Source organism: Canis aureus, chromosome 2, assembly GCF_053574225.1.
Source record: "Canis aureus isolate CA01 chromosome 2, VMU_Caureus_v.1.0, whole genome shotgun sequence".
NCBI lineage: Eukaryota > Metazoa > Chordata > Mammalia > Carnivora > Canidae > Canis > Canis aureus.
The window spans coordinates 1,923,230-1,948,338 of record NC_135612.1 but is presented as its reverse complement, the minus strand read 5'-3'; the positions used below and the strand labels follow the sequence as shown (position 1 = coordinate 1,948,338).

The window sequence follows — 25,109 nt, the reverse complement described above, 5'->3', positions numbered from 1 at the left end:
GAAGAAAATTTCAGGACCCTGGATCAGAAGCTTCAGTATTTGTTGTACTACTCTGGTGTACATAAAATTTCAGGTAAGGCCAAGAAAGAAGAATGTTTCCTCTTCCCACTGAAGACACAATCCAAGAAATACATCAACTAGTGCTCTATGAACTAGCTAGCCATCAAGAAGTTACCAATAAAGGACACTTTGTGTGTGTGAGTACATTCAAGAGCCTTACCCAATATGACAAAAAGAAAACATTTAGAATATTATTTATGAATACAGGCATAATTGGTGTTTTGTCTTCTGTAAATAATCATCTTTAAAATACTAAAAATGAATTCCAACAGTGGCTCTTTCATGGTGCGATAAGCTGTGGGTGCACATGGGATGATCTGCTGATTAACCGCCTCAAAGTATTCTGTGGAAGAAGTTGGATGTGACATGATTGTAGGAGAATCCAGGTTGCTGGGCAGACTTCTCCGTGGATTTCCACAAACTGGAACACCTTCACCAAGCAGAGGGTTTCTTCCACACCGTGGCCCAGGAGAGAGAGATCATTGACACTCAAGTGCTTGATGCCTCCACTGGGGTCAATGATGAAAAGTCCTCTGAGAGCAACTACCTGGGCCTTCTAACAGCCCACTGTAGTCTCAGGAAATCTGTTTAGTCAAATCTGACAAGAGTACAATGTTCATGCGGCCCAAACCACCATTCTTCCTTGGTGTGTTGATCTAGGCAAGATGGATGGAGAGGGGATGCACTGAAATTGCAACAACTTCACAGTTCATGTCATGAAATTCATTGGGCTTTGTCAGTAAAACAACAATTTTTTGTAGGACACACAAAGATGAAGTCCAAATGACAGAAGAAAAGCACCAAATATTTGGTGATTTTAAAATCATCAAGGCTTAGGTCTTTGAACTCTCTGTTGACAATGGCAATGCCCTTACAATAGGGTGTGAGCTGGGTGATGCAAGAGCATGGTATGAGCAATTGGTGCGAAAAGTGAATTTTGTTTGACCGGAACCAGACCATAATACATTTGTCAGCCATGTTCTTTGGAAAGCAGCAGGGCTAGGGCTGCAGAAGCCTTACTTCTGACTTTCATATTCAAGCATTCAAACTGTCTGCTGTTGAGACTATTTCTGTGTAGGAATTTGAGAGACAAACTACACTGGCAGGATAATGAAGAATCACCCCTTCAAGTGTTTATTTCCATCCTATAACTGCTCCCTTTTCACTACTATTACCCTTCTCCTCTTTGGTTTCTGTGCGTGCGTGTGCTTCTGCATGAAAAACTTAAGAATGAATCGGTTACTAGGTTCATACCTGGATGAATGAACACAGGTTTACATTTAGCTGGTTGTCCTCATCATTAAGAGAGAAAAATGATCCTGGCATTGGTGCTGGTGGTGAATCAGCCAGTTAACTGGAGCTCTGACTAAACAATGATCTGAAACTTGCTGTGTGCATATACACAATCTTTTTGCTCAACAAAAAGTTTTGCAAAGGAAATATTCTTTTTTTTTCATTTTCAAAAGAAAGCTACATCTTTTTTGAGTAATAGGAGAAACCCATTTAAATCCATAGATGGTATGAATCATTCAGGCTTTCTTCTTACAAATTAGTGAAAAGAATAAGTAAAGTCAACCACCAAAGTTAGAGAAATTTTAGTCTTTTTTCCTGGACATGCACCACCCTTCAAATATTTTTAAGGAATCAGTTTTTGGAGGGGGTCTCAGAAAGAGCTGATCAGAAAGTATAGAAAAGGAGGACTCTGCCAACTGTTTTGAGCCAAAATTGTTTAGTCAGGAAGAGAGACTGTTATTTCAGTAAAAATCTGAAATAATATTACTAATATGACTTTTTTTTAAGAAAGCAAAAGTAGAGTCAGGTGCTTAACCAACTGACCATTCCATGTGCCCCACATTACTAATATGACTTTTACAGGCACCCGGGTGGCTCAGATGGTTGAGTGTCTGCCTTTGGCTCAGGTCGTGATCTCTAGGTCCTGGGATCGAGCCTCAGGTAGGGCTTCCAGCTCACTGGGGAGTCTACTCCTCCCTCTCCTTCTCCCTTTCCCACTGCTTGTGCTCTTGTGCTCGCTCTCCCCACCCCCTCAAATGAATAAACAAGAAGTCTAAAAAGAAAAAAAGACTCTTAATGAAGTACAGTAAAAAGTAGAATGCGCAAATTAACATTCCCGTAAACATTCTTTTGTGTGTGTTCATGTTTCTTACTAGAAACTATTTCTGCAATATGCTGTCTCATATCTGTAGAATTTAAATTTTTTAATTATTATGTTGTAATTGCCAATGAAAAAATAATTCGTCAACTCCATGAAAAACTGAACATCTTTAATTTCAAAATTTAACTTCCACAAAGCAAAAACTGCCTGAAACTTCACCATCAGAAGTTCACTCTTTGCCATATTATATATTTTATAAATTTAATTCATAATGTTGTCCCTCAAAGTTCCTCCACCAAATCACCTAGTCCAGTTTATTGAAATCATCTAGTCATCCAAGCTATAAACTTCTGCTCTTCTCTTTAATCATTTCACCTTTATAATACACTATACTTCCAAACTCCATGAATTATTCTCTCTTCTCCATCATGATTTTCATTACCCAATTCAGGCCCCTTAAAAATGCTCAAGTGGATCACCACAATGATCTCATAACCACTCTTATACTTGCCAGATGATCCTTATCCAAGGGAAAAAGAAAATAACAACAACAACAACAAAAAGTAAAAAGACTGATGGTTCCTGATGTTACCTCCAGAATAAAAATTTAAAAATCCTCACCAAGTGACTGAAGATGGTACGGAAAGAACATTGGTTTTATACCATTGTTCTCGTGTTTATTAGCTTTTCAATCTTATAGAAATTATTCAAATTCTCAGAGCCTTAATTTCTTTATTAGAGCTAGTAACACCTACCCAAGAAAGTAGTGGTATTAGTAAAATAAGACTATTCACATGAGACTGTTAGTAGAGCAGAAAATCTAGAAATCAGTTTTTCTTCCTTCTTTTCTCAGCATATTCCCAAACTGCTTTGTAGATCCTCCGGCCAAGTCCAGCCCCTTGCAATCCAAGCTCTAACATTCCAATTTCCCACAAACATGCACATCTGTATCCTATTTCTTTTGCCCGGAATTCATCACGTCTCTTAGCCTTCTTCACTCATCCAGCTTGTACTCATGTTTCAAGACTTAACATCAGGTATCACATCTCCAGGGTAGTTTCTTTCAGCCTCCTCCCCCTACCCCCACCCCCCCAGTCAGAAGAGATTTCTGAGCCCATCTAGGCTGACAATAGCACATTTCTATGTTTTCACATGCTTTTTGTCAAGAACTGTAAAGGATGTGAATTTTTATCTACTCTCACCTGACAAGTTAGTCTGTCACATACTCATGTTGGCAGAAGACGAGAGAATCCTGCACTAGAGACAAGAGACTTCGCTAATCATAGCACCGCAAGCACTGCGAGTTGGTTTTCCTTGCTTCCCGAGTCCCATGGTGTTGAGGCTGAGAGGGCCCGGGTGCATGCAGAGCATGGAGTAGAACTCTGAGCCCAGAGAACCTGAATCTGTTCATGAGCCGGGAACAAACCTGCCAATGTTTGCCCCAGAGGGAAACATCTTTATTATGCTGGACGACAAACAAGCAAACCTTTACTTGGCTCTACAAGGAAAGGCTAATTCCATCTTCTAAGGCTCTCACTCTACAAATATCTATAAAAGGTTAATCTGGAATGAAAGAGCAATTAGTTCTACTTGCAAATTTTGCAGAAACATGAGAGTCTCACGGAGAACTGTGTCCCAACACTTTTGATGAGGGAGCAGGGCTAGCTGAGGACAAAGCACAGCTGATATCCCACAAAGGACCCCACCCAGGGTGGGATGCGTGTGAAATTCTTCAGGAAGCCTCCAGTTGCCTTTTTTTTTTTTAGATTGAAGTTCGATTTGCCAACATGTAGTAAGACATCCAGTGCTCATCCTGTCAAAAGCTAGAGGGAAAAACAATCTTTAACTTGACAATGGCAAGGCCTCCAGTATCTTCCTCCTTAGCATGTGAAAATCCTTTTGAAATCTCCCTTTTGCTTACTTCCCCCAACTCTTGGGTATATAATCAGCCACCTCATAAAGGCCCAGGGCAGCCACTCTCCCTGCCCACAGGTCCTGTCCTGGTGCTTTAATAAAACCACCATTTTGCACCAAAGATGTCTCAAGAATTCTTTCTTGGTCGTCAGCTCCAGACCTCACCTATATTCCAAAACTTCATCACGTTCATGGGAGCTTGCCCTTTATTTCCAAGGTGGTGGTTGAGAAGGCCTGATAGTTTCCAAAAATCCATCTACAAACTATGAAAAGTAGCTATATCTTGATAGATATCTGAGCCTCACCTTTTATCTACATCATTAATCCTCATAGCAGCCTCATGAGGAAATTTCTATATTCCAAACTTTTGGACTGGGGTGTGTAGGTGGCTCAGGAGGTTAAGTGTCTATCTTTGGCTCAGGTCACGATCCTGCTTTCTCCCTCTCCCCCTTGCTCATGCTCTCTTTTTTTTTTTTTCCTCTCTCTCTCAAATAAATAAATAAAATCAATTTTTAAAAAAGTTTTAGACTGATTGGTTAAGTCGCTTACCCAAAGTGACAGAACTAATAAGTGGAGGACATATGTTATTTTTGAAACTAGTCTATTTGGTTCCAAATTCCATGAACTAAACTCCCTCATGTGAATTCTCCGGTAAGCTGACTCCTCTTAGCTCCATCAGCAGCTAGGACTGGAGAACCAAGTGAATGAGAGATGATTCTGGAGGTTGGCCCAGACTCAGGTCTGTGAGTGATTACATCGACAGTACTAAGCAGGAGCCACCAAGTGGAGAGAAAGAAGAGCATCTAAGTCTCACTTCACTTGCCTTCCAATTTTGGCTGAAGTCTGTCCTAATTGTAGATATACCAGAGCACACTGGTTCTCTTTTCACTTCATAGGAAGATTGGAGCAAATGCAAAGAGATGGGGCCACTTAGAAATGCAGTGCCGTGGCATTTCTATTTCTCAGATTAACATTGTTCATAAAATTTCAGATGGTTTCTTTCAATGATCGATTCATTCATCTCTCCATCAAGTCAAGAAATTTTTGTGGCAAGCTAATGAAGTCCCAGATAACTCTAGAATATAGAGGACTCAGCGTTAACGGAAGATATGTGAACTTTTAAATCAAACAGAGCTCAGTTGGAACCCTGCCTCTCCCACTTATAAGTTTTCTAACCTCTCTGAGCCTCTGTCTCACTGTATATAAGTGAAAGTAATAATCCCTATCTCTACGAATGTATAAAGATAAAACCAAGAATTATATCAGGGCGCCTGGGTGGCTCAGTTGGTTAAGTGTCTGCCTTTGGCTCAGGTAATGATCTCGTAGTCCTGGGATCGAGCCCCACATTGGCCTCCCTGCCCAGTGGAGAGTCTGTTTATCCCCTCCCTCTGCTCCTTCCTCCACCCATGGTCTCTTCCATGGGTTTCTTCCATGGGTCTCTTCCTCTCTCTCTCTCTCTCTCTCTCAAATAATAAATAAATAAATAAATAAATAAATAAATAAATAAATAAATAAATAAAATAAAATAAAATAAAATAAAATAAAGAGCTGTATCAGTTTCCTTACAGTACCCAAACAAGAATGATATCCTCTTCCTTTCTTTCAGATAGTACAAGGCTATGATGTATTATTTGCTACTCCTGAGAGACTAATGGATAACACAGACAAAGAAAAACTTGGCCTCAGATAACTGAAATATTTGATTTTAGATGAAGCTGTCTGCATGCTAGTTATGGATTTTGGACCAGAAATGAAGAAGTTTATCTTCTGCCTTGGAATGTCATTAAAAGAACATCAAACCCTTATTTATGCTCTGTGAAATTTTTTTCCAGAGGAAATTCAAAGTCTGGCTGGGGAGTTTTGAAAGTTGAATTATCCGTGGCTGCTGCACAGGTTGGGGCGGAGCACACAGAGATGATCAGCAGACCGTTCTCCAACTTAGCTAGTACCGAAACAGAGGCAAACTTGCAGAAATTCTGTAAAACATAGGTGATGAAAGAACTATTGTCTTTGCTGAAGCTAAGAAGAAAGCAGATTTTATTGCAACTTTTTTTTTTTCAAGAAAAAAAAATAGAAACTTCTGCTACTGATGATGATCTGGGATAGAGAGAGAGAGAAAGAGAAAGAGAAAGAGAAACCTCTTGGGGATTTTCATTGGGAAAGTGTCCAGTCCTCTTAAATACTTCAGTAACTGCCAGAGAGCTGGATATTGAAAACGCTAATGTTATCAACTGGTACATTCCTTCCACTATTAGTGAAAGTGTCCAGTGAGTCTGGTGTACTGGTCACGCAGGAGCACTGGCAGAGGAGCTTCCCTTTTTTTGCTCAATCGGGCAACCCTCAGCTGAGTCACTGCAAGAGTACGGTTTGATGCTCAAGCTGAATGCTCCTGCGTAGTTGGGAGAAATGCCTTTAGCACATATGTCCTGGATTCAATGACAGTATGAGAGGACATGTGCGCATCACTTAATACTCAAATGAATTATCAAGGCAAGAGCACTTTGGACATACAAAATCTTTTTCTTCACCAATTCCCAACCCAGTATGCTGATGAGACATGGGATCAAAGCCAAAATATTGAAGTTTGTGCTACTTTTGCTGCAAACAGGCAGAGAGTTCAGTTTTGATTTTTGAGCTTTTAGATATATTTAAATATATTTATATACATATATATTTATATATATATTTATATATAAAACATATTTAAAACCTAATATTCTTGTGTCTCCTGTCCTTCTCGTCTCACTTCGATCCTTTAAGAAATGAATTTTCACAGACTAGTTTAATGTGAGATGCCAAAAATAACACTGTTGTGGTTACTAATACAAGTGGTATTAACCAGAAAGATGAAAGCATTCTAAATGTCTTGGAAAAAAAAAAGTCCTTTAAAGAGTTTATATTTTACTTGGGGAGAGAATAGAAAATAACCAGAATAGAAGACAAAATATTCTTCAGGCCATAAAACAGAGAGACAGTTGGTACAATGGGAATATAAAGGAAAAACTGCCTCCAGCCTGTGATGTTGAGAATTTCATCAACATGAACTTGCCCTTCCTAAATCAATAGTAATGATCTGTGGAGAGGACTTTCCCTCTAGCTAGTTTAATTGCTCCCTCTTTGCTTCTTCATTGGCTTCAGCATGATTAGAGGAACAGAGAGGAACAGTCAGATGGAAACAAGAAAAGGCACAACCCAAGAGAATCAACCTTTTTGCCCTTTCCAGGGAGAATGGTATTGACATCAGTTCTCCACCCAAACCTTCACCTTGTGATCCCGCCTAGCCCGTCGGTGATATTTGCCTAATCTTCCTTAATGAGCACTGGGTGTTATTCTGTATGTTGGCAAATTGAACACCAATAAAAAATAAATTTATTATTAAAAGAAAAAAGAGTCTGTTTGGTAGTGTCCCCTTGAATCCCACATGTGAGTGAGAGCCAAATGGCTTTGCAAACTACAGCTCATCTCTCCACACCTCTCACTGATGCCACCTGTTTACCCTGATGGTGGTGCAAGTCCTTTAAAAATGCAACAGCCGATTACCTCCTTGCCTCTACTTTTACGCTACTTATCAATGATGTGTTTCCCAGCTCTTATTTTTTTTTCCTCTAGCCTCTTTCCTTTCTTAGGTAATTGTACTTTATTTTACCCTTTTGTTTTGATATAATTATAGATCCACAATTATTTGCAATGTAACCTTTACCCAATTCTCCCACTATTTCCATTGTTCATAATTATAGTATCAAAAGCAGGAATTTGGCATCAACAATGTATGTGCACAATGTGTAGCAGATTTTGCTTTCCTTATTGATTTTTTTCCCGTGTTTCTTGTGAGACTCACAATTTCTTACTGCGATTAATCCCCATGTTGGGCTCACAGTGTGCAGAAGGCAAAATGATGCCAGGCATATTGTGTCACTTTTTCTGTGGGCACAAACTTTCCAAGATAAACATGTCTCCAACATCAGGAAATCTTTCTACTTAAACTTTGGCAAGATGTTTAAAACACACACAATGAATGAAGGAAATGTGGTTTACTTAGGAAGATCTCAAAATAAGATAGTTGGTTAGCTTTTCTGCATTATACTTGTTATTATAGCCAATAGGTATAGACTATAATAGTTGCTTTATTGTGGTTACTTTGTTTGTTTGTTTGTTTGTTTGAAGTAGGCTCCATGCCCTGTGTGGAGCCCAACATGGAGCTTGAACTCATGACCCTGAGATCAAGGCCTGAGCTGAGATCAAAGTCGGATGCTTAACCAACTGAGCCACACAGGCACCTGGAGTATTTTTTAAAGATCTTATTTATTTATTTGAGAGAGAGACAGAGACAGAGAGCACATGGTGGTTGGGGGGGGGGGGTTAATAGGGACAGTGAAAGGCAGAGGGGGAGGGAGAATTAGACTTGATCCCAGGACCCCAGGATCATGACTTGAGTCGAATGCAGACACTTAATCAACTGAGTCACCCAGGCACCCCTCCAGTATACTTTTTTAAAGACTTTGTTTATTTTTTCAAGTAATCTCCACACCCAGAATGGGGCTCAAACTCATAACCTCGAGATCAAGGGTCATGTGCTCTCTCAACTGAGCCTGCCAGGCACCCCCATTATGGTTACTTTAAGTTACTTAATGTGGAATACTTTGCAGTTAATAAAGTGACCTTATATCCATTTTCTCATTTCACTTTTAAATTACATTTTGTTGAAAAGTATATATTGTTTTTCCTATTTAACAAATATAAAACTGTGGCTTAGAGACAGTAAAAAAAAAAAAAAAAAGACAAATGGGTGGAATGAGGGAGAAGACATTCAGTACTATGAGAAAATTGTCCTGCTCAAAATAAAAGTCATCTACAAACCAAAAAGAGAGCCCTCCGCAGAGAGTTCCTCTTAGAACCTGACCATGCTGGCACCCTAATCTCAGACTTCCAGCCTCCAGAACTGTTAGGACACAAAGTTCTGTTGTTTAAACCACCCAGTCTATGGAATTTTGTTATGGCAGCTCAACTTGATTAAAATGACCTTATGGTTTGGAATAATGGTCTCCAAATTTCTATACTCTAAAGCTCAGTCAACAGCTCAGGGACTTACTAGAAATTGATTGAAAAGTGACTACAAACTTGAAAGTGTGGCTACCTCCTGAGAGAAAAATTAAGCATGAGAGCACAAATAAAGGTAGGGAAAAGAAGGCAAATGCTCTCATTTTTTTCAGTATATTTTGCATACTGTTCAATATTTGAATATTTTATAGTTAATGTATTTATAACTTTAAACCAAGAAATTAGTATTTCCAATGTTTTTGTGTGTGGGATGTGGGTGTGTGTGATAGTGTGTTTTGTTCTTCAAGTTGTAACAGGAAAAACTGGTCAAAAAAGTTTGGAAATTCAGGCTGTAACCTTTATTTGATTGTAAGGTAGCTGCTCAAGCCAAAAATGTTACCTTAACCTTCCTTACCCTCAAGCCATCACCATTAAAAAATCTACTACTCACTCAGCCACCTGCTATTATCTGCACTTTGGTTATATTTAGGGCCATCTGTAGAGGATTGCAGGGTCTGGGAAAAGTCACACTCTGTACTCCTCTCCAATATTTTTATTGAGAATAAATATTTGTAAATCATTTTCAAGAATAGTATTCAAGGGGAAAACCAAGCTAAATAACACAGTGTAAACAGAGGTTTGCACAGACAGGAATGCTGAGTTGTAAATCCAAGCAGGCAGCCCCAGATCTGAATCTGGGGTGTGTCATAGATCACTTTCGGAATCCATGACATCTCATTCCACAGATTGCTGTGAAGTCGCTGCAGCTGAGTCTCTACAGCAAAAGAGGCAAAGAATAGAGTCAGCTTTGATTTTAAAAAATAACTTCTTTTTCTAAAATCATTCACAGGTATTCAATGATTCAACAAGCATGTGTTGAATGATGTCCCAGGCACTGGACAAGGCTTTGGTTGAAGAGTGTGGGACAAGGAGTAGGGGGGACACAGTCTAAAGATTCTCAATACACATTTCTCCATAGGTCTAAGTCATAAGGGGCTGGAAAATTGACTTGTCTGATGCATGAGTGGAAAACGAGCAAACACATATCAAAGTTGGGGGACAGGCTAAGTTCAAAAGCAGAACTATGAGTCCGAGCCAAAGTCAAAGGCATCCATTCTATCCACTCATCTATCTCAGTGACCACTAGCCAAGTCTACTAAGCACAGGCATCTCCCCACCTGCTGTGAGGAATACACAGGTAAGAAAACCACAGGTCCTGCCCTCAGGGCGCTTACAAACTAATGAGGAAGACAGTATAGTCAAGTACATCGGACACAGACCAGTACGCATTACACGCCAGAACTTCTGGCTGGGCAAACCAAGAAGTCATTATGGAAGAGGTGGTATTTGAATAAAGAGAATCATCTTAACAGGACCAAACCATGGAAGATCAGACAAGGGGAAGGCCTTTGAGGCTGTGCCACCAGCAGAAACAAGGACATAAAATCAGTCAAGAAGCTGGGGGTGCTCAGTGCCCTAGGACCAGGGAGAGTCCACTGACCCAGAAATGGGGTAAGCAGATGATCGCCAAGACATCTTGAGACAGGTGGGCTGTATAGGTTATCTCTCAACCTAAGCCCTCCCATGGCATTATCTTTATCCCTTTTGTAACTTGAGTTTCTACATACAATTTTATTTGGAGAAAACAAGGCATTATTCGCTAAAAGTATTTTAAAGCCTGAAAATCATTGAACTAGCACATTGGTTCATGTACGGAATGACAGAAATGTGCTCGGAAGAACTTTCAGGCCAGATCCTGAGAGTCATTAAGTGCCCAGAAGAATGTCATTTATACAGAGAACAGTAATAGAAACAAGAATACTGACTACTAAAGAAAGACTAAATTATGAAGTGACTCTTGGGTTTAAGATCAGGAAGGAGAAGAAAATGAGGCAAAGAATTTAATCAGAAGGGGAGATCAGCAGTTCAGGAAAAATATTCAGGGCCTGCAAGAGGGGATAGAGAGAAGGAAAAAAAAAAAAGAATTGTCATGGACATCCGTGCAAGCAAGTGAGAAGCAGACTGATAATCTAGGACTCTTTTAATATCTGTTTAATATTTATATTTGCAAGTGCTACACCCGCACACATTTTTAATAGACTATTTTTTTAACACTTTGAAATTTATAGAAACATTTCAAAAATAGTACAGAGGGATCCCATATACCCTGCACCCAGTTTCTCCTACTAATATCTAATATCAGGAAGGTACATTTGTTATAACTAATAAACTATGTTGATATATTATTATTAGTTGTAGTCCTTACTATATTCATATTTCCTTATTTTTACCTAAGATCTTTTTTCTGTTCTAGGGTCCAGGATACCATTATTACATTTAGTCATCACGTCTCCTTAGGCTGTGACATTTTCTCAGACTACTTATTTTTAATGACCTTAACAATTTGGCCAATTATTTTGTAAAATGTCCCTCCTTTGGGGATTTTTCTTATGTTTTTCTCATGATTAGACAGGAGTATGGGTTCTTGGAAGGAAGACCACAGAATGGCAGAATGAAATGCCATTCTCATCACATTATATCAAAGATACATGCTGTCTAGGTGACATTATCAATGATCACCTGGCTGAGATAGTATTTGTCAGATTTCTTCACTGTAAAATTACTCTTTCTCCTTCTTTTCATATTTTGCCTTTTGGAAGGGAGTCACTATGTGAACATAAACATTTGCTAGAGAAGAAACCCTTTCCTTGATTCAGCTCTAATGCCTATTTGGATACTTCATTCACTAATATAAAAACCCTGCAGTAGGTTAAGCCCACAAGACTTAGAAGTCACCTAAGCAAACATCTGTGACTTGAGCAGGTCTAACTCCTAAACAATGTATGAAATATCACTTTCCACCATAAACACTGTTCTCCATAAGGACTTCAGATAGATCCGTTTTCTCTCCATCCTTTCTCACCTTTCCGGTTATGCTGTGGTTCCAGTGATGGTCAAACACCCTTCTAAAACAGGTCCAAGTTCACTTGGCTGAGGCTCCCGTGTGCATTCTTCCTAGCAGCCTGCCCATTCCTACCCCAGCACCTCACCTTCATTCCAAACAACTCACAGAACCGCTGCCTTTCCAGCCTCAATCTACCTCTCGGGTCAAGGCAGTGATCAAGCTCCCACTGCCGCCCTATCCTATGGGCTGTAGGATCTCTCCACCACCCTACTTTCAAGCCACAGATGACACAAGAGAGGAAGGTTCAAGTCCCTTCCTCCTCCATGTCCTGGGGACCGTAGGGCTTCTCTCTCTTGGCATTCTTGCAGCAAACTGGGCCAACATCCCTTTCTGTCTAGGTGACTGTCCAAAACAGAAACTCTTCTGGCCACTGAACTCCTCCTAGTCTGCTCTAACTTTATATGGTATGACAAAATGTTAGAATGGAACTCTACCTGCCTAGTTTCAACCAAGGTGCTGACACATTATCTGTCATACTTCAAAGTCAGTATGAGACAGATCCCCACATGCAAACTGTGCAACGGAAATGTATCAGAATCATTGCACAACTCCCGTAACCCTTGACCAGATCAAGACTATCAGGAGACACCAGAGTGTGGAAAAAGAAAACTGGAAAGGAGATTCTTTTTAGTGCCAGCTACTATCTGGGCCCCCACTCCTACCTGAAGTTCTATGGTGGGGGCTTCTGTAGGATCCTGTAGAGAGTTTTGAAATATGTCTTGTGTAGCTGGAAGATGTAGCATACAGGTGCCTGACTCTTGAAAGAGAAAACTAAAAAGGACTCTGGTGGCAAAATGGAACTAATAGCCTGGAGTTTAGCCCTGTACTCCCAGAATTTGTCAGGGGCTATGGCAGCCAAAGAGGATCATAATTTCTTTAAATAGACTTTTTATAGGGGGTCTATTCCTTCCCCCTTGAGTTTTGATAAGCTGTGACTCTTTGACAAAAAAATACAGTGGAAATGACTCTCAATGCCAATTTCTGGTCCACTTTCTCTCTTTTAGAAAATTCTCTCTGGGATCCCTGAAGTACCACGTAATAGGTTCAAATACCCTGAGACCACCATGCTAGAGAAGCCCTGGGTATCCACTCTGGACAACCACCAACTTCCCAACCAATCCCAACGAAAGCACCAAACACTTAGGTCTTGGATCAGTTCATCCTCTAGCTAAATACCACTAAGTGACTTTCACCAAGGCCACATGGAGCCCATGAAATGGCCAGTTGAGCCTCTCTCAAACTCCTGGTATCATGAGGTATAATAAAATAGTTGTTGTTTTAAGCCCCTGAATTTTGGCATAATTTGTTACACAGCAATAGATAATGGAATGGCAGCAAAGGAATGTTTCTCACGGTACATGGGGGCCTTCCAGAAGAAAGCTGCAGCACAGTGTTAGCATTTGGGTTAGGTTTATGCCTAGAGTTGAGTCCTGTTTAAAATGCCTTCCTAGAGATGCTGGTGGACCCAAGCATTAGGAAGGTGGAGGTGAACACCAAACAGCTCGGGGATCTGGAAGGAGTTGAACGTGTCTACCCAGAATGAAATTTGTCTGCCCTGGTCAAGGGAACTGCAATTTAATGAGCTTAGCTGTGAATTCTGGAAAAGTCCATGAAAGTGTCCCATGGGAGAAGTTTTACATGATCTCTAGACCAGAGAATGTAGCTTGTACTGCACAGAAAAAAAAAATTACGTCCTGTTTTCTATTGATTTCTTTCTTCCCAGAGATGGTCATTGTTTTCCTTTGTCTCTATTCCTTGTGTCATTTGTCATAAAGAGGAAAACCATAGGGTAGAACATAGGCATGGGTCCTATAAGCCTGTTAGTCAAGCCAGCCTCGCAAACTGGTGAGTTCACAGTTCTCACAGAGCAGCATCTATTTAGACAAATTTTGTGGTGGGTCACCTGTGTAAAGACTGGATGAAGTTTTCCTCTCAGCTTGCTCAGCTTTGTAGCCAATGGAAATATTCTCTCCGGTCCAGAGACAGAAGATGCAAGTACCAGCTTGCGTGTGGTGTCTAGGTGAATAGACTGGCATTCTAAGACACGAGGCTGCAAACAGCATTCTCAGTGCTTGACCATGCAGTTCTCAGGGAAAATTTTTTTTAAAGATTTATGTGTTTACTCATGAGAGACACAGACTAAGAGAGAGAGGCAGAGAGAGAAGAGGCAGAGGGAGAAGCAGGCTCCCTGTGGGGAGCCCGATGTGGGACTCGATCCCTGGAATCCAGGATCACAACCTGAGCCGAAGGCAGGTGCCCAACAGCTGAGCCACCCAGGCGTCCTGCTCTCAGGGAAATTTGTCATGGGGTTCCCAGTCCCTAATGAGCCTTCAATGTCTCAACATTCATTGCCTTGTTAGTACCGAGAAAGTTCCATTCCAATAGCACCTGCCTGTGTCACAAATAGACACCTGTGACTGGAGGCATCTCGTGGTCCCATGGGAAACAGAGAACCCATTTTCATTCTAACCACCTGTGACACTCAAGGTCTTTATAGGTCTTTGTTTTCTTGGGCTAACTCTCCGGATCTTGTAATGGATTTACCTTTTGCATCCTCTTTGGGGACACTCCTTGCATCCTTGGTTAAGCCATAGAAGAGCTTACTAGTTTGAGTAACTACTGAAATGAACAGAAAATCCTATTTATTAATGACCAGAAGAAGGATCCTCTGAATCAGAAAATCTTCTATACTTAGGGGGAAAAATGGAGCTCTCTTCTTAAATAATTAATAATGATCTTATTGCTACCCATGGAAAGAGAAAATTAAAAAGTGGATACGAAGGAGTATAATGGCTAGCCCTAGGGACTCCCTTCACAAGATGAAAGGAAAGAAATTAGACTTAGAAAAAATAAAGTCTATGTTCAACATAAATCCCCCTCCTTAAAATCTGGCCCAATCTCCTCAACAAATTCCTTTAACTTCAAAAACTCCTCCACCTTCTTCAGAAAATGCCTTAAACACCCAATTGCCTATTTTAACCTCCCTTTCCCTACATGATTCATAGACAGCACTCCAGGGTGCTCCCTAAGGCCAGGGTGTACAAGTTATTCATGTAAATGCTGAAAGCCAGCAAGTGAATGTAGCAGAAGCGCCCAGGATGGACGACCAGGCTCACTTCGCAGGCCCTACAATCAGGCTGTGCCAGTGTCAGGCCTTCCTGTGCCATGTCTTTTGTGAACGTGTCCTGCCTTCTCTACTCACCTACTCCCGCCGGCAAAGAATTCATGTCCCTTGGACAGCAACAGGTCTTTTAAATTATGAAGTTCTTTTATCTCCACTTTCAGAAGATCCTACCAAACTGAGAAAGGAATTAAAAATCTTAGAGGCTCTTCACAACTCCACTCACGGGGATATTGATTGGCTGCTGAGGGATGTTCTCCCCACCAATGGTTATGACGTAGTTAACACACAAGCTGGATGGCTCAGATGAAACAGATGACCAGAATTTCTTGCAGGCCCTCCTCCAAATAGTCAGGAAATGAATCAGCTTGGACACTGATGTTTCGGAGCTAATAGAAGCAAGACTATATATTGGCTTCCCGCCCTAAGGTGAACTGGTCTGTGCACTCAGAAAGGAGAACATCGGAAGGCCTTTACTGAACGCTTTTACAGACCTTTCAGAGGCTTATTACCCTAAACCCTGGAGATCTAGGACATAGGAATCTTTTAATTTCTGCCCTGCTGGGAAATTTTCTCCCTGATATAAAAAGGCAAATTCAAAATAGCATGTTTGGATAGTGAAACTCTAAGCATGATAATAGAAGCAGTTACACAATTCTTTGAAGATAGACTGCAGAAATGCAAGAAAAGGGCATTAAAAATCAGCAATTCTTGATTTGCAATTTGAATCTTTAGAGAAATAAAAGCATGACAATGAAAGCAACTCAAAGTCCACTCAGACCCTTTCCTATTTGCCTTTCAGACATTTGCAGATATCATTATTTTTAAAAAATCAGAACATTGGAAGTATAATTGTCCTGCACTTAAGAAAAAGAAGGAAAAATGTAAATAGTCATCATCCTAGACTTCTAATAACAGACAAATATATTCCAAAACTTCTAGGAGAAAACTTACATTCTTTCTCTGTCTCTTGAGGATGAAAATCTTACCATGTCTTTAAAATGTAAACATCCAGAAGATAACTAAACCATAGCCCACAGTCACCTGAGACTGAAGAAAATAGAAAGAGGAAAGACACTGTAAAATCCTAACATCTATAAATTTCCCTTGCCCATACTCGAGGCTACACCCTCCACAAAATTCCTTGTCAAGGACAAATACAAATCTTAAAAGTCTACTCCACAAACATTACTAAAAATCTTTAGCCATTTGAGGGCGGAACCTTATTTAACTTGTTCTATCTCACAGAGATACAATTTGAATTCAACAGCTATTTATAAACTAGTGAGTTTTATATGATTGTAACTGCTTCAGAGCTAAAATTTTAGAACGAGAGCTATACAATTCTGGCTGTGTCTGTGTGTTTCTGTATGTCTATATATATAGATTACAGATATGATATTTTTCATTTTCATTTTCCAGATGGTATTGGCAAAATTAATTTAATAAAGAACTCTATACAACTGGCTTAAAAGTAAGTGCTTATGAATGAAGTATTTCTAAAACTCAGAAATACACAAACTAACTCAGATGTTTTCAAGTTCACATGATCTGGGATAATCTGTGATAAATAAAAGCTGATTTAAGTTTATTGGTTTGGGATCCCTGGGTGGCTCATAGGTTTAACATCTGCCTTCAGCCCAGGGCATGACCCCGGGGTTCCGAGATTGAGTCCTACATCGGGCTCCCTGCATGGAGCCTGCTTCTCCCTCTGCCTGTGTCTCTGCCTCTCTCTCTCTCTCTCTGGCTCTCATAAATAAATAACATATTTAAAAAATAATGATAATAAGTTTGTTGGTTTAATTAAAATAGGCATGTCTTCAGAGTTATCAGCATTAAATATGATTCATTAAATATAATACCTGGGGTTACTAATCAAATAAACTTATGTTCTCTCTTTGTCAGCAACAAAAATAGCCTGGGATGGTGGCTGACATTTTCCAATGTCTCATGAAGCTTTCATGTATAATGTAAATGTATTTAAAGCAAGCATACAAATACAGTAAGTGGAATAAAAGTTTATAAACTTTTCAACAATAATTATGTTTCCCAAATATTTTTTGTAACTTGAGGCCTTAGAGTTTTACTAAGTTAAGTTAAATGGTGGATATTTATTAAATATCTAGATCATTTCCTGATAAGACAAAATACTGAAACATTAATTATTGAACATAGGCTTTTGGCTTATTACAAGAACCTAATATATTTGGGTCTGTCAGTAAACATGTCCTGTGCTATACTGAAAGACTGCACTATGAGGAAGCTTATATTTCTAGAAATTATGAGCTGCATTCATAAATTTGCCAATGTAACATTTCACAAATACTTCTTAGTTTTACTAGAAATTAAGGTTTCTGAAGTTTAAAAATTCTAATTAATACATGTATTTAAAACTACTAGCAATAAGATGGGAGTTTTTGAGTTCAAAAAGAAAAGAAAAGGTATGGAGATGCACTTTTGCTAAGGAAAAGAAAATAAATTTGTCCTAGAGTAAAAGCAATTATTTCAGAATGGGAAGGAAGAAAATGAAGGACAAACTAAATGTATATAGAAAGCTGAAGACAGAGAATTTTACCTTGTGCAGTCAAGTTGGCTAAACACTGAATAGTTATAAGAGTTTTTAAAAATAAGCTATAGGGGTCCCTGGGTGGCTCAGTCAGTTGAGCATCTGCCTTCAGCTCAGGTCATGACCCGGGGTCCTGGGATTGAGCCCCATATCAGGTTCCTTGCTCGGCAGGAAGTCTGCTTCTCCCTCTCCCCCTGCCCCTTCTCCCATTCGTGTTCTCTCTCTCATTCACTCTCTCTCAAATAAATAAATAAATAAAGTCCTAAAAAATAAGCTTTAATATTAATAGTTTGATAATGTAATTTTCTGCTAAATCTGTTAAAAAAGAAAAAGATTTCTTGGACTATTGATCTGCTCTTGATGAAATATTATGAAAAGTTTTCCCTCACATTTTAAGTAATCTGCCTAGAAACCAAAGACCTTATATTTAACTATAATAATTTCCTGTGCTTTGTGTTGTCTTCATCAGGTTGTTGATTACTTAATTGTCATAACAGCATGAGCAAAGCTTTGCTTAAAATTATGTAACCTTCTGTATTTGTTTTTAAAATCCCTTTTTACTTTGGTTAAATAGATAGTTAAGGATTGTTTGTAATGATCTTTAATCCTTCTATATTCTAGTGTCCAAACTTTTTGGTATTTTTGACAAATTTTCCAAAATCGAATTCTGAATGAAGTTTTTTGACCTGGAAGAAATTTGGGATTTTTCAGAGCATCCCTGGAGCATCTCAAAAGATTAGTTCTCTCCTTATAAAAAAAGATTGTAAATTAATTTGGCTTATTTGATATGTTAAATTACAAGGAAGTATTGTCAAAGAAGTAATACTAAACCTTCTTAGATTATATTTGTGTGGATACATGTTATTAATATATGTTGTAATAATTACAAAAAATTCTGAAATATCCTGGTAAAATGTTATCAGTTGTAATTACAGTGTCATAGAAACAACTAAATTTCTTTGTTAATAATGAACTCTAGTCAGATCTTTAACCATGACCAGTTTTAAGCCTTTTTGCAATTTATGGAAGTTATTATTTTATTCTGATGCTTTTGCAAAAGTATTTCATCACGAGAGATTCAAGGAAAGGACCCTAACAAGCACAAGTTTCTAGTAACTTCCAGATCATACCATGATCTTAACTGAGTAAGAATTTACAGAACTCTAATGGAGAAACTGATGGTTTCATAAAACGTCTCATAAAATAAAAATAACAAAAATTAATTACCTGGTACTAAAGGAACTGACTAGGATAATAGTAATTTTTATGGTATTTTTATTTGAAACATAACTGGTTCTTTCATGCTTTGTTTTTCCAAGTTCTCTTAAGCTATCAGAAATTTGGTAAAATAAACTTTTGTGAACAAAAAAGAAACATTTATCTTTTTGACCTTGCCTGATCCTTTCAGAATTCTGAAACTCTTAGTGAATATTCTTATCTTCATGACACTGTAGTTATTTGCATGAACTCAATAAGAACCTGTTCTCCTTTTAACAGGACACAATTGAAACATTAGTTATATTACCAAGGCTTTGACTGTAATGTCGTATTTGAGAATGATGTACAGGAATCAGATATAAATAGACAGCTTTAAAGAACTAAGATTAAAAAAAAAGAAGAAGAACTAAGGTTGACTTTATGGAACAGATAAAGCCCCTAGTTTACAGGGTTCCAGACAACCTTACCAGGTGAGCAAGGAAGATCACTTCCTGACAAACTCAAAAACCCCCAAGCTATTTGGGGAATCTCAAGAGGAGAGCAATTTACCCAAATCTATAAGTATTGCAGGCAAAGTCTGATGGTAAGTCCTTGGCTTGGTTTCCTAGCCTCAAGTGTCTTTTAAAAGTTCAGCCTGAGATTCGTTATGAAAAATTCCAGCAAAGCAAATATAAAAGAGCCTACATTGCCAATTGCTATTCTTGCAATTGTAAGTGCAATGTAAATAACCATTGTATAGCATATGTAAATATAACCTATGTAAATAACCAGGCCAAGCTGAACAAGACTAGAGTTATTTTGCAAACAAATTAGTCTTGCTTTGATTATTTCTGATAGAAATGGAGGTAAACGTAGAGAGAAATTTTGTTTCAATAGAAACCTATAGCATACTCTTTTGGTTATCAGATTCTAGTGCTGTTAATTGTCTTTGAGTTTTTATTTCCTACCTGAAAACTAACGGATCCTGAATTCTTGTAACTTCCTCCAATATTTCGCTACAACTTTCCAAACTAACATTTCCAATTTTCTGCCGCTTTGACTTGAAATCACTAAGAACAAAAACTGCCCTTTTCTCAGAAGCCCTGCAAACTGAGTGTGAATGACTTTATATAACTTTTAGGGAAATCACCACAATAACTTGTGTTTAGATGATGTTTGTGCCTGTTGCTACTCAGAAAGTTTACCTGAACATTCAGCGGCATCATTAGAGATGTTCGGACTGCAAAAGATGCTTTGACCCTAACATCTAGAAATCTTCTTGATTGGTTTCCACCTGGGCTCAGAAACTGGTTTGTAATTTGCTTCAATCGTTAACCATTGTTTTTCTTTTGGGTACCTGACTTCTTTTTTTTTTTTTTTTTTTTTTTATAGGGTACCTGACTTCTTATACAATATAGATCTAACTTTGGGATCCCAGGTGCATCACCACCTCCAAAAATGAGATACAGCTGTTTAATCAAACTTCATTTTCATGACTAAGAGATTAAATCTGTGAAATAATGGATCAATCTACCAACTCATCTTCTTTTAAAAGAAAACAATTAGTTTTGTTTGTTTTAATGAATTTATCTATTTAGATAATCTCTACACCCGATGTGGAGCTCGAACACAGAACTCAAGAGTTCAAGAGCTACAAGCTCCACAGATTCAGCCAGGCACCACTACCAGTTCAGCTTCTAAATTGTGAAACTTCTTAAAATTTCAAAAGTGGTACTAAAGGGGAACAGAATACACCTCCCCAAAATATGCCACTTAGGCATACTGATTATTTTGAGTTAACGTTTCTTAAGAAACAGCCTATGCAAGAAATACTCTGACTTCCTTTGTTCTCTGAAAGTAGGAAATAAATCTCCCACATGAAATGTACCCTCTCTGTTCCAAGATGGTTGAAGACATCCTTACCACCAGAGACAGGGTATATTTAGGGTCAAAAAGGCTATATAAACAAAACTTGATACTTCACTAAATTACTACCCCAAGCCCAAATCTCTTTGTCTTATCAATTCTTCACAAATTTGTTGTTTCTTTGTCTAAAAGATTTAAAAGCTGCCTGCTTTGTTTGTGTTGGTTAAACTTTTTCAAGTCTCACATTGTTATGGGCTCCCATATGTACAGAATTAAATGATTTTTCTCCTGTTAATCTGTCTTATGTCAATTTAATTATCAGACCAGCCAAAGAACCTACACAAAAAAAAGGGAAAATGTTTCCTTCCCTATATGACAAATGCTTAGAGTACCATATAGATCAGTGCCAGCATACTAAAAATTTTCTTTTGTGTACAGCTAACCATTTAAAAAACATATATTCTAATAGCTCCAGCCTTTTTCTTGGACACAGTTTTACCAGTAGCTTAAACCTCACAGAGATCTAGAGTAGCAAGCATGCTTACAAGAGTAAACAGAAAAACAAGGAAACAAAAACACTTCACGTGCTAAGCCAAATGAGTCAATCAGAGAAAAGCAGTTATCATATGATTTCACTTATATGTGGATATTAAGAAACAAAACAGAAAATCCTAAGGGAAGAGAGGAAAAAATAAATGAAGAGAAAATCAGAGAGGGAGACAAACTATAAGAGATTCTTAACTCTAGGAAACAAACTGAGGGTCACTGGAGGGGTGGGAGGGATGGGGTAACTGGGGGATGGACATTTATGGAGGGCATGTGATGTGATGAGCACTGGGTGTTATATAAGACTGATGAGGGATGCCTGGGTGGCTCAGGGGTTGAGCATCTCCCTTCCACCCAGGGCGTGATCCCAGGGGCCTGGGATCGAGTCCCACATTGGGCTCCCCACAGGGAGCCTGCATCTCCCTCTACCTGTGTCTCTGCCTCTCTCTCTCTGTCTCTCATGAATAAACAAATAAAAATCTTAAAAAAATGATAAATCACCAACCTCTACCTCTGAAACCAATAATACATGTTAATTAGTTGAATTTAAATGAAAAAATATCAAACAAACAAAACACTTTTTAGGAATAATGGCCAAATTTGCTTGAAAATAAACTAAGATTCAATTTAAAAGATTGTTTTAGGTTTGTTCTTATTTATCTGCACAGTGGAGAATACAAACGCCAAACAGGACATTATTCGTATGTATATACTAAGGGAATCACCATAAATAACAATTTTGATTGCTATCAACTTTACAAATTCTGTCTGACTGAGCTCTAAGGAAGTGATTCATAAATCCAAACTCCTTAATTCTCCTTTGTTTCCTTATTCTTATTCCTTTGATTCAACTCTTTACCTCTCAACTAAACTATTAAAATAATTTCCTAGCTGGTTTCCCTCAGGCAAGTGTCTCCTAACTGGAAACCTATCTACGTATTCTCCAAACTTAATCTTTTTAAAATCCAAATCTGGGACACCCGGGTGGCTCACAGATTGAGCGTCTGCCTTTGGCTCAGGGTGTGATCCCAGAGTCCTGGGATTGAGTCCCACATCAGGCTCCCCGCAGGGAGCCTACTTCTTCCTCTGCCTGTGACTCTGCCCCTCTCTCTGTGTCTCTCATGAATAAATAAGTAAAATCTTTTAAGAAAAAAAATCTAAATCTGATTATATTTCTTTCTCAATTAAAAATTCATGCTAGTTTGCCATCAGGAAGATCCCCAAACTCCTTAACATGGCACACATATGACTTACTGACACTTCCAGCCAAACCCATGTACTTCACAAACACACCTAATTGACCACACAAAACTCATACCCATCACCCACACAGACAACCTGGCTTCTCCTCTATGGCTTTCTCCCCCATTCTTCTCTCTTTGCAAATATTTATCCTTCAAAACCCAATTAGGTTTCACCTCCTATGGAATCTTTCAGCACTTTTCAAAGTGAATTCACTTTTTTTCCTTGCTTTTTGTGTTCCCATGGCCCTTCACAGCATATTGTTTTGTGTAGTACTATTTTGGATAAAGTTTGAGCTTCCTAAAGGAAAGATACTGTCTTTCACCTTTGGTACCATCTTTAAGACCTAGAAAGTGCCTGGCTTATTTATTAGATAGCCTTTGGTAGATATTTGTGGTGTGAGTGAATGATTGATAGACTAGAATGTGAATCTAGACAGTCACACCAAAAAAAAAAAAAAAAAAAAAAAAAAGGTAGAATCCTGAAAGGCTTTTGCTGGCCTATTAGTTTATTTTCTTTCCTAGGTTGCTTGTTAAATTGGAAAAGTGAGAACTGGGTGATCATGGGATAGAATAACAAGGCATAAAGTCAGCTCCATCACAAAAATATGTCTGACAAGAGGCATAAAAAATTAACATTAGTTACTCAGAGATGTTGTCTCCTGCATAATTCTGGGGCTCTGTTGTAATTGTTTACTACTGAAGTAGCTGTGATCATTTTTTTAAGCCTTTTGGCAATAGTTTGTATTTTAGATCAAAGGCAAGAGACACCCTCATATCATCAGCCACATATTAAATCATCTCTTAGAATGGGCCACTTTAGGAAAGACTTCATTTAGGAATGAGCCAGTTAATTAATTAATAAGACCCAGTGGTTTTATTTAGTAATTGTCTCCAGGTCTCGTACATTGTGTGCATTCAGTTTTCCCCCTCTATGTATGAGCTGAGACAAATAAGAGCAAAAGAGCTAACATCATTAGCCCCTTAATACACACAGTATCTGCCTTCTTTCCTAATCTTCTTACCATATGGGATCCTGTGGGTCAGTCTACTCAAGCTGAGTAGAGTCAAAAATCTACTTAAGGAAGCTCTGAATGGACCTCAAAATTAGAGAGATAGGGCGTCTGTTCATTTATCCTGGATCGTCAGATGAATTTACATATTAGATAAATTTTTAATTTTTGAAACTAACTGTTTCCCAGGAGCAGCTGTTCTCAAACTAGAGTCTCAGATCTGATTTTCCCTTGGCTTTTCTCCTCTCTCCACCACTCACCTTACCTATGCTGTTGTCAAACATGAAGACTATTAATGTATGTGACTCCACTTGAATTAAGAATTCTTAACTTTTGAATAACAGTCTGTAAATATCTGAAAAAGACTTGTTCTTGGAGAGATTAGCTATCCATTATCATTTTTACATAAAATGATACGTACAAGAGAAAAAACATTTTAAACTATTATATCTACGAGGCTTAGACTTCCCATAATAGTACTTGTCCATCAGAAACATATAGTTAAGATATTTGGGTAATGTATGGATCCGACTCAGGAATACTTAATATATGAAGTACAAATACTGAAAAGTTCCTACATTCAGACTGAATCAAGAGACTCTGCTTGAAAAGTGTTTTGTAGTGATGCAACCATGCAAATGCCTCTGAAATTGGTTTTCTCCTATACTGACCTTGGAGGGAGCTCATCTGCTCTAAATAAACGAAGGTATGTGAACACTGCCCCCTCCCCCTTAATAAGTCTACCCACCTCTGTTCTATGCCATGAGTAGCTGCAGTGCTCTAGGCCCTGTGAAAGAAGATTCTAAGGAATTCAGACTTATCTCAGTTTGGACAAAGTCATACATGACTACGCGGGTTCACCCAAGCCATGTATAAATTATAGAGGAAAGAGCAACTGTTTAAAGTGGGTCTGAGGAGGCAGGTACAGGCATATGCTGCTGCATGAGTTGCTTTCCCCGTGGAGTTTCTGGAGATATTCAATAAATTCCTTGAAGGAATCATGTAACACTGTACTTGCCTTTAAGAGATGGATGCCAAGATTAAAACTTTGAACCTTTTAAGAGAAATACCTTATAAGTTAATGTAAGCATTCCAGACTCTGGAAAAGAATATGCATTACCAAGTATAAATCCTTTTTAAATATTGTAAAGGATATTGTGATATTGTGAGCTGCTTTAGCCTGTTCTTCATGGGATGCTCCTATAAAGTTCACTGTCTGTGCCTAAAAGCCCTAAAGTCCTGGAGGAGAGAGAGCTCCAGGGTAAAACTACAACATTCTCACAAGTCTCCTGGTCACCCTCTGGCATGCCTCCGTGGAAGTGATGGTGTGGGGGCCAAGAGCAGGCTGCCCCAAGATGGGCCATTTGGCTTGAAGATGATGTTGAGCTGAAGGTAATTGAGACCCAGAGGGGTCAAGAGAAACTTCTGCCTCTCCCGTCACCACACAGAAGAATCTAATTAGGGGTCTTT

At 38.7% G+C, this 25,109-nt stretch overlaps 1 pseudogene; it reads right to left on the bottom strand.

The window, feature by feature from the left end:
- Window positions 1-251: 251 nt before the first annotated feature.
- On the bottom strand, window positions 252-7,993 carry LOC144291602 (thioredoxin-dependent peroxide reductase, mitochondrial pseudogene; annotated as a pseudogene).
- Between the last annotated feature and the right edge of the window lie 17,116 nt (window positions 7,994-25,109).